At 38.5% G+C, this 13,672-nt stretch overlaps 1 protein-coding gene across 3 annotated transcripts in view; it reads left to right on the forward strand.

The window, feature by feature from the left end:
* Positions 1-13,672, forward strand: part of ARHGAP6 (Rho GTPase activating protein 6) — a 239,808-nt gene that overhangs the window by 114,398 nt on the left and 111,738 nt on the right. The window lies entirely within an intron of this gene.

Raw genomic sequence — 13,672 nt, forward strand, 5'->3', positions numbered from 1 at the left:
CAAAGAAGGAGTCTTGTACACCATATTTTTGTCCTTGTGGCCCACTGGTGTTCCGCAGCCATATGCACATAGACTGATGGTCATGTTATGCTGTGTTTTTAGAATTTTGTGCAGGAAATTGTTTGTGTGCCATCAGAAAGCAAAGGTGTCACTTTCTGAGCCACCCAGTTGAACAGTTTCAGATGCCTGAGCATTTTTGGTGTCCAGATAACTCAGGCCTGTAAGAACACACAGCAGTGTTGTGTCCACACCTGGCTGTTCCCAAGAACTTGCCCTTTGTGGCTTCAGTGCTTAAAAGGGCATTTGGGGAGGCTTGGGTGTGCACTGCTATTCAAGGAGCCATGGGTTAATGGCCAGTGGTAGGTTTTGAAGAACAGAGCTCACTTCCCTTAGCATCTCAGAGGTCTTTTCTGGTCTTCTATGTGTTGGAGGAAAAATCTGAGAATGTCTTGGACTGCAGGAAGATCCAACCAGTCCATACTTCAGGAAATAATACCCGACTGCTCACTTAGAGGCAAAGATGAAGTACTTTGTCACATAATGAAAAGACAGGAAAGCTTGGAGAAGAGAATGATGCTGGGGAAAATGGTAGGAAAAAGGAAGAGGGGCCAACCAAGGGCAAGATGGATGGATGGTATCCTTGAAGTGACTGGCTTGTCCTTGAAGGAGCTGGGGGTGACAATGATGGGCAGGGAGCTCTGGCGTGGGCTGGTCCAGGAGGTCATGAAGAGTCAGAAGTGACTGAACGAATAAACAACAACAAAGTGCTTCCAACTCAAATGATGCCATGCCTACATATTCCTGGCTCTCCTGAAGTGTGAATACCCTCCTTTTGCTCCATGAAAGTTAAAAAGAATAATCTCCCATTCTTGTGATGCCTCTCTCTGCTTTATAATGTGTCTTCTAGGCTTCAATCCACCCTAGTTCTTATTTGCCTTTTGTGAGAGCAGCACTGGGATAGGTGCAAGGGAGCTTTGGAGTTGCTTGAGACACAAGATGTCAAAACAGAATAGAGGAGAAAATTGGTTACTGTGTTCCTAACTAAACAGGGAGGCCCTGTTTGGACTGGAGTTCTCACATGGGTGGATGTGGAAGATCTTTGTTCCCAGTTGCTTGCTCCCTGGACTCCTTTCCCCTATGAACCCCCCCCCCCCCGCGCGAATCTCTTTCTGGGAGAGGGGATGACATTTAGGAAGCAGCTTTCTTATATTTAAAGTAATAGCTATATCTTTAAGTGACATAGCATATCATTTACAGAGACATTACTTCTTGAGGTCCACTGAGATACAAAAACACTCAATAATAACAGAAAGAGCACTTAGTGCAGTTATACTTATTGACACACATACCATTCATGTCTTGCCCCGCTTCGCCCAAACTCCCTTTTCCACAACACTGCTGCTCTTTCTTTGCATGCATGCATATGCATATTCCTTATTCACTCATATACACATCTATCTGCTACCTGTTTCGACAGGCTTTTAATGTTTGATACTGTTGTTTTTAAATTGTTTTAAATTGCTTTTAAACTTTGTTAGATTTTAGCTATTTTTGTAAGCCGCTCCGAGCCCCAGGGGAGTGGCGGCATATAAATTTAAATAATAAATAAATAAATAAAATATACTTTCCCCTTATAAGGTGCCTCCATGACCCTACCACAGCCTCCTGTGATGTTCTTCTTACTTATTTTTATAAACTCAAAATCAGGTAGATGTTTTGGTAGATTCAAGGAGATTTGATCGGGTTTAGAGAAGCTTTGTCCTCAACATATCCTTTTATGTACCTCCAGAATACTGCTAAAAATACCTTGGTTAACATCTTGTTTGTAAAAAAAAAAAAAACATAGGATAAAGTGCAGCTCTAGAAGAAGCTGGAAGGTTCACTTCTATTTGTATGATATTGAGTCAGAGTGTCTTCACGACTTTCACACTCCTCTTCTATGGAGGGGGGCTATCTTTAAAACTATTTAAATCTTCCAAGAACTGAGACTGTTACTCATAAGAATATACAAACAACGTTGCTTGGTTGGAGTAAGGATCTCTCCCACCTGACCTTTAAGCTGCTGCTCTTTCTGTTCCACTACATTCACCACTCCCTCATATACCCACTCATTCACATACACTCTGTCATCTGTTTCATGCACAGCCTCTTCCCTTGCCACTCTACTCCTCTCTACCACTTCCTTTACTGGTTGTTGTTGCTGTTGTGTGCCAACTTTAAGATGATTCTATTATAGGGTTTCCTGGGGTTTAAGAGTGTGGGATTTGCCGGAGGTCACCCAATGGGTTTTCAGGCCAAGTGGGGATCCAAACCTTGGTCTCCAGAGCATAGCCCAATTCTCAAACACAACTACACCATGCTGGTGCTCATCTTTTTTTTACTTTTTTCTGAAGTCTTCCTGCTCTTCTCTACCTCGTTTTTGCTCCTTCATCTAAACCAGTGGCCTTCTTAATTCTCTATCAAAAGGATTTTAACAAGAGAGATAAGACCTTCAAAAAGAAAGGGTAAATACTATTTTTAAGTTGAGATCCAGAGAGAAGGGGGCAAAACTGCAGGAAACAATCCGTGGTATCTCTGTTAAACTTTCACCACATTGTTTTCTCAATCTGAACTGGGCTTCAGACACTCAGTAAAATAAACTCAATCTGATCTTCACTTGTATTTTTAGGGTTTTCTGCAGCTTCTTTCTGTGAATCCAAGACTGGTTCTGTGCAATGGTGAAGCATTAGAGAAAAGCAAAATCTGTATAAGTCTTCAGTTGCAACTCATGATTGTGTAGAAAAATATTTTTGTGACATGAAATAATTAGCTGTTTGTTATAGTGGTCATTCTATTTAAACTGAAATAGTTGTATAAATATAGTGTACTTAACTTGATATGCACACTCCTATTCCAATGTATAGAGTAGACATATCAGTATTTGTGATCTGAGATGTGCTATTTGTGCATATGTGATTATCATAATAATATGGCACACAGAGCATGTCCAATTTCTGAAATATTGGATAAAAAAGTTATGAGTGTGTTGCATCAGTCCTTTTTTGGAGGGATTTTTTTCCATTTTAGACACCCTAAAGATCTTTCTTCCCCCCAGAGAGGGAAAAACAAAGCCAAACTAATTATATGTGATCCTCCCTTCACATCTGTTTTTATTTCTGTGTCTTGGTTGATTTTGATGCTGTTCTCTCATTCCTTCCGCCCATACATGCCTTTTCTGAAGCTTGGGTAAATTTTTAGTATCCTCTCATACATTTTTCTTGGAATACTTATGAATGATTGGTTTGCAATGAACAAAAACTTACTTTGCACATCACTTCAGATAGTTCTAGTATGGATTTTGTGAACTGATTATGCACAGTCTTTCAGCCCCCAGACTTGAAACATTTTCCCTATTCAGAATACTTTAGACCTGATTATATGCGTCTCCACTGCCAGATAATCTGGGATAAACAGAAAACCAGGGATCATATTCTGGGGTATAGAGCCTGTTTGGAAGGGTCCTTTGTTTGCTTACCAAGGAGTACTTTCATCACAGCAATTCTAAACAGCTGTCATTTCTGCTATTCATTCATCCCCTTTTCTCACTGGGTCGGGATTTGGTAAAGATTGGTCCCAATGGCAATGTCCAAAGAAAGATTTATCCTTACTTGATTTTTCTCTGGAAAGCGCAAGAGGGAAGATTGGGTTTGGAAATGATAGAATTAAATATTTTTGCTTATTGCCAGAGTAATGAAGGGGATATTTGTCTTGTTTCCATACTGTGCCAGCCCAGAAAGGATGAGGGTGAGGGAGCTCTCTAAGCCCCAATCTTTTCATTTATGCCACCCATATAATGTAAATGTATCATCTCTGATGGCAGTTCTTCCCCTTTCTATCACATCACAACCTCTTCTTGGCAATTCATTGTCGATAAATGGGGTGAGATAAGGAAAATGCTAAGCCCCAAGACATAGCCTAGAATCTGCCTCTCTACTACAGTCGCCCCTCCATGTTTGCGGTTTTGACTTTTATGGATTTCATCAGAAATGTCTTTTTAGATCCTTGGGCATGACTTTATGGTGAACTTCCTCCAGTCATGATGGGGGACCTAGAGATCTCTAGATAGAAAAGCTGTCTAGGAATCTCTTGGCCCTCTAATTCTATTCCGTGTTCAGCTTTCAGTGGAAACCGACCATAGAGGCATGCTAGAAGACATAGAAATTCATAGAGAGGTGTTCTCCCAGGTTTTAAAAAAAGAGCAATGTCTTTATTTGTGCTTTTTCAGTTTCATGGGCCTCCAGGGTCCCTAACCCCAGCGAATGTGGAGGGCTGAGTAGAATCACAGTTTTTACTTCAACTGAGCTGGAATCTTCTCATTTTTTATTAATATAAGAACTTGAGGTTAATTTTAAAGTAGCCTAAAGGAATAAATCCAATTAACATAATGCTCACTATATAATTTTATTAAATTTAGTATATTTATCATTTAAAAAACCACCAATATTTTCTAAGACATGTCATTATTGAGTTGAGATAATTGTGTCATCTTTGTAAACTTAATGTTATGTTTCTTGTTCTGAAGTATATCTAACAGTAAATTCAAGGAAATGTACTATTAAAGCTTACATTGCATTATTTACCTTTGTTTATATAAGCTTGAGAGATGGAATGATGTAGGGAATTATATTTTCAATGGGTATGCCAAATTCTCAATATGGATTTATGTGCCAAAAGAAAAGTGTACAGTGATAACTTGAGTTAAGAGTTTAGTTTGTTCCATGACTGAGCTGTTAACGCAAATCATTCTTATCTCAGAGTGACTTTTCCCATTGAAATCCATTGAAAAGCTATTAATCCCTTCTGGGGCCCCTCCATTTTTTTGTTACTTGTTTTTAAATTAAAAAATGTACTTTATAAATTAAAAAATAATGTATTAATGCACACTCACATGGAACAATAAAAAAAGACCAACATTAAAATGGTAGAACCACAAAGTTGTGGCACAATGGTAGAAGCACAAAGTTGTGGCAAGGAAGCGCAAAGCACAAAGTGAAGAGGCAGAAGCACCATTTTCTTCATACTGTACTCATTCTAGCCTCCCTCCCTCTTCATGAAGCCAAACATACGATGAATAAAAACCACACAAAATCAAGCAATCCAAAGTTCCAAGTGGACAAGAGCAAAGAAGACAGCAATCTGCCAAAGCAGACAAGAGCACGAGGCATGGAGGAATGAGGCACGGAGGCTGCTCCATTGAAGCCCTAAGGCCCTGCACTCTTGCGCTAACATACCCTCTCACACTAACTCTTAATGTAAAATACTCTTGTATGTCAAAGCAAAACCCAAACCAGGTGACTGCTCTTAACTCAAAATGCTCTTAAGTTTGAACTCTCCTAAGTCGAGGTTCCACTGTAGTAGTTTTCTTCAATAAACTGGATGCAGAGTACTACCACATTGAAAGTTCTTTGTAAAAGCAAAAATAGAAACATAACATATATTTATATATTAAGCCCACCTCGATGTAAGATAGAGAGGGATAGAAATAAAGTAAAAAGATAAAGGTAAAGTTTTCCTCTGACATTAAGTCTAGTAGTGACCGAATCTGGGGGGTGGTGCTCATCTCAATTTCTAAGCCGAAGAGCTGACGTTGTCCGTAGATACCTCCAAGGTGATGTAGCCAGCATGACTACATGGACTGCAGTTACCTTCCTGCAGAAGTGGTGCCTATTGATCTACTCACATTTGCATGCTTTCAAACTGCTAGGTTAGCAGAAGCTGGGCCTAACAACGGGAGCTCACCCCACTTCCTGGATTCAAACCGCCAACCTTTCGGTCAGCAAATTCAGCAGCTAAGCTGTTTAACCGACTGTGCCACCAGTGGGCCCAGAAATAAAGTAAATAAGCAAATAAATATATTTGAAAAACCTAGAAATCATGATACTCAGTATTTTTTTCTATGGAGTATTTTAAAGCATTTAAGATTGTTTCAAAGTTCCAGGTAACATAGCAGCTTTAATTAGTGATTGAATCTTTACTGGAGTCAGGCTGTTAACAGACAATGTGTTTTGAACATGATGAGAGTTGCATTGAGATTTAATTCTCTTTCTGAATTGAGAATGAGTCACTAACACTTGAAAGTACTATCAATAATGCTCCTTGTTATTTCTTCAACTCTATGATAAGATTATATTATGTCTTGGGAAGCTGAGTAGTTGAGAAACTACTTGTTTTTTATTAATATGGATAGCATTTGTTGTGAAGCTTGTGTTTTAAAGCCAACCACCTTATCTTGGTGTAGTTTGTTTGGTTTTTTTGTAGCTATATGTAAATGTTAAAGTAATTTAAAACACATAAGATTTGCTATTGCTATCTCTGTTTGCATAGTTATGGATAATATCACTTAAAGAAAAGGTAATCAGTCCTGTTTTGTTTAATCAGTACTGGAATTCAGTTCTCAAGTTTGAGTGCTACATGCCTCTATAACTGACCTCTAATTGGTGGACAAGTGTAAAACAAATGTTTTGGATTTTTGATCTGTTCCTGTATTTGTTTGCTTATTTAGGCAGATTTTAACGTCAAAGTAGAATATGATATGGCCCCTTTATCAATGAGGATATGTTCCAAGACTTAATTTGGAAACATGAAATCATGGATAATAGTGAACACATTGACATGAATGACTTCCAGTGGAATCCTGCTGGAGGCCCTAGCAAATGCCTAGAAAGAACACCTCTGTAGCATTTCTGGTTCCCGTGGTCCACTTCTGGTTAAACAAACAAACAAACCAAAAACAAAACCATAGGCCTAGACCTAGAAAATACCTAGAGATAACTTTTTTTTGGATGTGGATAAGTGAAATCACTGGCCCACAAATATGGAGGCCCTTCTGTATAGCAGAGTAATACAAGAAATCTGTACTTGAATAATCAACAGACAGAGTGCATTCTGATGGAATACGTATGTATTACACAGCAGGTTTATTTTAGAGTTAAGCTTGAATCACTTTTAATTATCCTGCTAAAATATAAATAGGTGACATTAAATACATTTTCACTGACTGAAAGCAGGAATTCTTTCAGTTCAGTACATGGTTCATTCTTGAGAATGTTTTCACATTTTCTCAGCCTTCAATTCTTCTATATTTAGTGTAGCTTTCAAAAAGTACATTTCTGCTGGTAGAATTTGGAACTCTTAAGTAGAAAAAGCCGCTGCTAATGCATGAGATTGGATTTCAGCAGTGTTTGCTTTCATGCATAATGGGTATGGGTGCAAACTGTCCATTTAACATTTGTTACCACTAAATAGTAATGATTAAATGGCTGGAATAATAGTCACTGTTCATCAGATTTTGGATATTTCATATGACTGTTTCTGGTTTTAGTTTAGATACATGGCAGGAATTAGAGTTTGAGCTGAAAGAAAACAATCCTTAGAGAGAGAGAAAAAAATTCTAAAAACCATAAGCAGCTTTGGACGTTGAGTATGCGTATGCAGAGATTATGTTTATGAGAGTTTTAGTGAGAGTTATAGCTTGAAATAAGTTATATAGTACATGGCTTTAAGATGTGATTGATATTAGCAAGCAGATATTTGTATCTGGAGTAGTTGTCAGAGATTCCTAGAAGTTCAGGAAACTGTTTTGTTTATGAACCTCCAGTTATAGGCCTCTGGTTATTTCTTTTTAAATCTCAAACAATAATCAAAAATAAAGAATAGTTTATAATATACAATGTCTGCTTCTAGTTTTGGAGTTGCAACAGAATCCATAACATGTTAGGCCTCTTGGAGCCTGCATGTCTCTCTCTCTGTGCACACTTTCTGGGGAGCCTGAATAGGAGATACTGTACTTTTGTCATCAAGTTGTACTCCTGGTGTCTTTGTTGGCCATTGATGGTATATCTGCATATACAGAGGGAACCTCTTCTTTTAAACAAGCTGAACTATAAAGCAATGAGCAGAATCTGTGTTTATAAGTTATAACTGGCTGTCATCATATTTTGTGACTCAAAAGTTGTAAAATCTTTCATAATTGTGCTGATGCCAGGAAGAGGTTTTGTTCCAGCAAAGCTTTTAACTCTGACTGATTGAAAGCTGGTTATGCTTTATGTCTGTGTTTAGGAGCTTTCATTGAAGTAGGAGCCACACATTCTTTATTCAGTGAACTATTGGTGAAAAAAAACCCCAACCTGTGGATAAAAATTAAGGGGAAATGGTTGTATTATCAGTCAACAGTATGAATGACATATTTTAATTGCACTGAACAGTTTTCTCCATCCTACTCCCCTTCAGCTATTTTGAAGGCTATCCTCCTCAACCACCATGGGCAGTAATCAGGAATTATGGGGCTTGGAGTCTACATTTTGGTGACACTAGGTTGGAAAGAGCTTGCATAGAGAAAGGAAAAGTTTTAAATAACTGAAAACTACTAATTAGTGTCTTACTATAATAACAGTCTGAATCAATCTATTATCATAGAGAAATTACTTAGTCCGGAAGACTGTGGGAATCCCACTCCCCTCCCCCACAGCCACCAAACCTCTTTTAAAAGTAAAATAAATTTACCCGGCCTCCATTAAAGTGTTGTCAAAGCTCTCCTAGAACGTAGAAATGACTATCCCCTCTGCTCTCCTGGTGTGTCATTTCTACACACTGGGAGAGCTCCAGCAAGACTTCAGTGGAGGCCGGATAAGTTTATTTTACTATTAAAAGGAGCTTGGGGCCTGTGGGGGAGGGGTAGGATCTTCTACCCCCTCCCCCACAGGCCCCAAGATGTTCTGCCGGGCCAGTCTCAGAGAACATCTGGACGCCTTCAGGAACATCCACGTTTTTTAAACGCAGATGGTCCTGGGATAAAGGGCTGTCTGGACACACCCTGTGATTCTGATTAGGAATCCTTATACATGGTACAAGTAAATAAATAGATGATTTATTCTATAGGGTATTTGACTTACTAGTTTAATATTCTATTTGAGTGATGGGTCTGGGGATGGCTCTTCTGGTTTCCAGAACAAATTCCATTTTCACTACCAAAAATACTTTTCACTTTATAAGTGATGTGAAACAGTTTTAGACCTAAGACTGGTGAGGCCTTTTAAAACTAGAATCTGTAACTCAACTAGCAACTATACTTATCCACAAGTTTATAGCAGACATTTCCTTTGTACAAACATTTCCTTTGAAGTTGCTTTTTTGGTGGGGGAAGGGGAACCAGAACTACTAAACCTCTTAGCATTTTGTAACAGTGTTGCAATGCAAACCCGAAAGTGTGAAATATCCTTTGAGAACAGAGCACAAAGCTTTTTAGTAGCCCTGTTTTTCAAGAACAGTTTGACACAATGATAACAGTGGCATATCGGACTAGGAATACAAACTCTCAGTTCTTTTTAGATAAATTATACTTTGTTTGTCTGTGAAATTGAAAACATTATTTGAGAGCAAAGGTTTTGCTATGGCCAAAGAGCATTCAGTGCTCATGAAATCTATAGCTAAGAATGTAAACAAAGATAATTTCAACAATTCACATTATTAAAAGTATGTATTTACAACCATCCAGCCCAAATGAGAACACTACTCACTAACCATTATAATCTATGATAAAAATTGTGTTTCCAGACACAGTAAGCTTTGGTTAGTGTTAACCATGGTAGGCTGTTGAAGAAACAAGCCAGTAACAAGCATAGTTTGGTTAAGGCAAGCAGTGGTTTCAACAAAGCCAAATTCAGGAGCCATTTTCTTGTCATAGGTTAAGACTGGTTAAAAAGATAGGTTTAAAGTACAGGAAATGATAATCTGTTGTATGTCATCTTTTGGTTATGGTGAAGTATATATGTAGATTTTCTTGTAAGGTCAATGTATTACCTTATATGCTCATGTATAAGTTGAGGGCAGGTTTTGAGTCAAATTTATGGACGTTGATATGACATGTGAATAAGTTGAGGGTCATTCTGAAGAGAAGAGAAAGTGCTAATGTCATTTCCCTGCCCAGGCAGGCATTCAAAAAGGCCTGAAGTGGTGCCACAATGTTGAGAATAGAGGAGCTCAGTGCTTCTTTCAGATGCTCCCAGGATTGAATCAGCCCTTGCAATTTACCACTTTATCCAGAGAAGGAGGTGGTTTCTTTTGTGATAAAGGTTAACATACAGTACTCATACTGACCCGTGGATAGGTTCATCCAGGTTTTTGCGTTGATTTTTTTACTTAAGCTTTCTAGACTTATACCTGAATATTTCAGTCATCTGGATTATGTTTGGAAGCTTTACAATTACAGGTCAAATATTTTAAAAGCACTGAGTATTTACTGAATTCGACGTCAGTTTGTTGGATAGATTGGTGATACTGAAAACTTGAACTTTTATATTATGAATTTATGGATATGCATTTCGGATCTTTCCTGCTGCCATATCAAGAAGTACTCTGTTCTAACTGTTTTATACATTTGGTTTTGGCTTTTGTTTTTTGTGTCAGAAGCAACTTGAGAAACTACAAGTCGCTTCTGGTGTGAGACAATAACCCATTTGCAAGGACGTTGCCCAGGGGATGCCTGGATGTTTTGCTATCCCGTGGGAAGCTTTTCTCATGTCCATGCATGAGAAGCTAGAATTGACAGATGGGAGCTTAGCCCATCTTGCAGATTCGAACCGCTGACTTTTAGTATGCATTTGGTGAAGCATGCTTACTTTTCTTAACTTACAACATTGTGTCTTTTGGTTGAATCACTATTTGTATGTATATATGTAAGGAAACGAACGCCAGATGAGGGGTCCTTTAACGCATGTGTGACAGGGGGGAACCTTTCAATCCCACCGCTGCCACCAATGTAAAGGAGATACCTGCTGCAGATCCCACCCGATGTATTACTGGCAGGGGAGATCTTTGCTTTTAAATCCCCACCTGACACCACTGTAATAGAGAACGCTGACCGATCACCTTGCGTGACAGGAATTTGAGTGAGGGAATGACTAATGATGTGAGAGACTGATGATACTGGTAGATTTTTGCCGCCACCACCTCAATTTTACTGTTTGAGGAAACAAGGTGTGAATGTATTTGAGGTAATATGTGCCTAGGCTTCTGGCTCTTCTTTTTAGGCTCCTTTGCTTGCTGACTGGACTATAAAGATATTCAGGCTGACTTGGTTTCACTAAGTAGGACAGACCAAGGCAGAGACAAGTTAACGATGAACTAATAACAGGTTTATTGAACTTTAAGAAGATGACAACTCATAAAATGAGAGGTAGACACGCGTATTTTTGTTACTGAGGCTCAGGCTTACTAGACATAAGGTTTCTTCAGAAGGAGTAGCTTTTATTTGAAGTGAGTTACCTATTTCACACTATTCAACCCTCTGAAGCAGTGTGTTTCTAAGATCAGTCAGCCTGACTGTCTTACAGAGTAACCAGACTTCCTCTAGTCTGCTCTCCACTAAAGGGCAATAGGCCTACTTGTATTCTCTCTTTAATACAAGCTGACAAGTCTTCTCACGAACTCTCCTAGTCCAGTTTTACTGAAGCCCTTGTCCCTTTCTTTATTCCCTATCAGATCAACTCACTCAAAAGCTTCTTTCTCCCTGCCTATAATACTTCTTCTCTGTTGAAATCCTACTCCCTGCTCTGTTGGAATCTTTCCCTGTCTCTCTTAGTATCCCTCTCTCTGTTCTGTCAGAACCTTTCTCTCCCTCCTGTCAGAAGTGACAGCCTTTTTCACTCTCCCCCAACTCCTCCCCTTGGTGCTTAAACAAATCAGGAGTTGGTTGACTCCTCCTTGCCTATACTAAGATGTCCGCTATTCTAAGCTGCCCTACCAAGATGGAGACCCAGCCCACTGAGTCTCAGGCTTCGGCCTAGCCGGCAAAGGTTAGAATCTATTACAATATAACAAGCCACACTATGTGTTTAATAGGATATTATTATTATTATTATTATTATTATTAACTTTATTTATACTCCACCTTTCTCCCTGTGGGGACTCAAGGTAGCTAACAATCCACACTAGACATTAGACAAGTTTAAAAAGTGAAATACAAAAGTTAGAAAAAATGTAGTGTAGTAAAAACAGAATTAAAATACAATAAATACAGTAAAAAGGCCTTTAAAACTCATATCCTCCCCAATCCCACCCAACCTCCCCAGACTGATGTTCTTATGTACCAGTTAAAAGAAGAGATTATAACTTGGATGAAAGCAGTACTGCTAGAAAAAAACCCTATACTTTGCTGCTGCTGCTGCTGCTTCTTCTTCTTTTTCTGATCAGTGGCTAGTGACAGGTGAGAGGTTACAAAAATAGCATAGGGTAAAGGAGTTCAATACACCCTTTTAAGGTACTACTCAGTTGTTGTTTTGTTTTTGTTTTTTTGTTTTTTTGGCTCCTTGTTAACAGAGTTAGGAAAACCTATCACTGATCCCTTGAATATTATCTCCCTTTGTCATTTTGAGGAAAAGCTGACATGTTATGCCTGGAATGGATCTCAATATATACTTAATATATTTAATTCTACTTAAAAATGGATAAGCATGCTTGTAGTTTCTATCCACTCTAGCTTGATCTGTTCTAAACCTATTGTTGTGTAGCAGCATATTTGTGTTGGTGCATTCAGGCAATATGTAATCTTTTAAGTTTAAATAAGCACAAAAAAAATCTCTCCTTTGCTAACACAGTATGTCAAATAATCCTGAAATGTATTTGTATTTGTAATACAAATTACATTGTGCAATGCTTAAAATCAAAAGTTCTAAGCATTAATTTCATCCAGTACTGTTAAACCAGGTGGGGCCAAGAACATGTAAGCTTACTGTCTTTTTCATCATTGACCAACCTTATTATATATTCTGTGTTACATAGCTATTGTTATGTATGACCATTGTGGAGATTAAGATTCTCTAGGGATCACTGTCACTGTCCCGCCACTGTCCCGTGTCACTGTCCTGCCACTGTCACAGGCGCAATTGGCAGGGATGAGAGAGAGGGCCTTCTCAGTGATTGCCCCTTGGCTATGGAACTCACTTCCTGGTGAAATTAGATTGGCCCCATCCCCACTGTGCTTCAGAATGATGGTAAAAACTTGGCTGTGGGACCAAGCTTTTGGGACAGTGCAATAAGGCAGTGATAGGAAACCTTACCATGCCAACTAGATTCGATGTGGATGATCAAGATGGTTTTAAACAGTATATTTTAATGTTGAGACAAATGTTTTAATGTTTATGTATGCATATAATTTATTCATGTCCCAGCATTAAGTGTTTGCCATTGTTGTGCTCTGCCCTGTGTCCCTTCGGGGTGAGAAGGGAAGAATATAAATGTTTCAAATAAATAAATAAAATAAAATGTATGTATGTTCCTTCAAGGACTTGCCTTATAATGACCCCATAAATTCCATTGGATTTTCTTAGTCAAGAGATATTCAGAGATGGTTTTGGCAGTTCCTTCCTCTAAAATATGATCTACAGTGTATACCATTCATTGGTTGTAAGTTCTAACCATCTAAATTCTAACTTGAAAATCAGACAGGATCTGGTGCCCTTATGATATTTGAGCGACTATGGGTATCCATTAAGATAATCCAGAATTCATGAAAAACCCCTCTAATATTTCTAATTTGCCTTATAATTATATTAACATGTGCAATTTTCTTTGAAAACATCCCTTTGTTGTTGTAAAGATGGGTTACTGGTATCCAGTAGACCAAATATAGTCACAG

This window comes from Anolis sagrei, chromosome 3 (genome assembly GCF_037176765.1).
Source record: "Anolis sagrei isolate rAnoSag1 chromosome 3, rAnoSag1.mat, whole genome shotgun sequence".
NCBI classification, from domain to species: Eukaryota; Metazoa; Chordata; class Lepidosauria; order Squamata; family Dactyloidae; genus Anolis; species Anolis sagrei.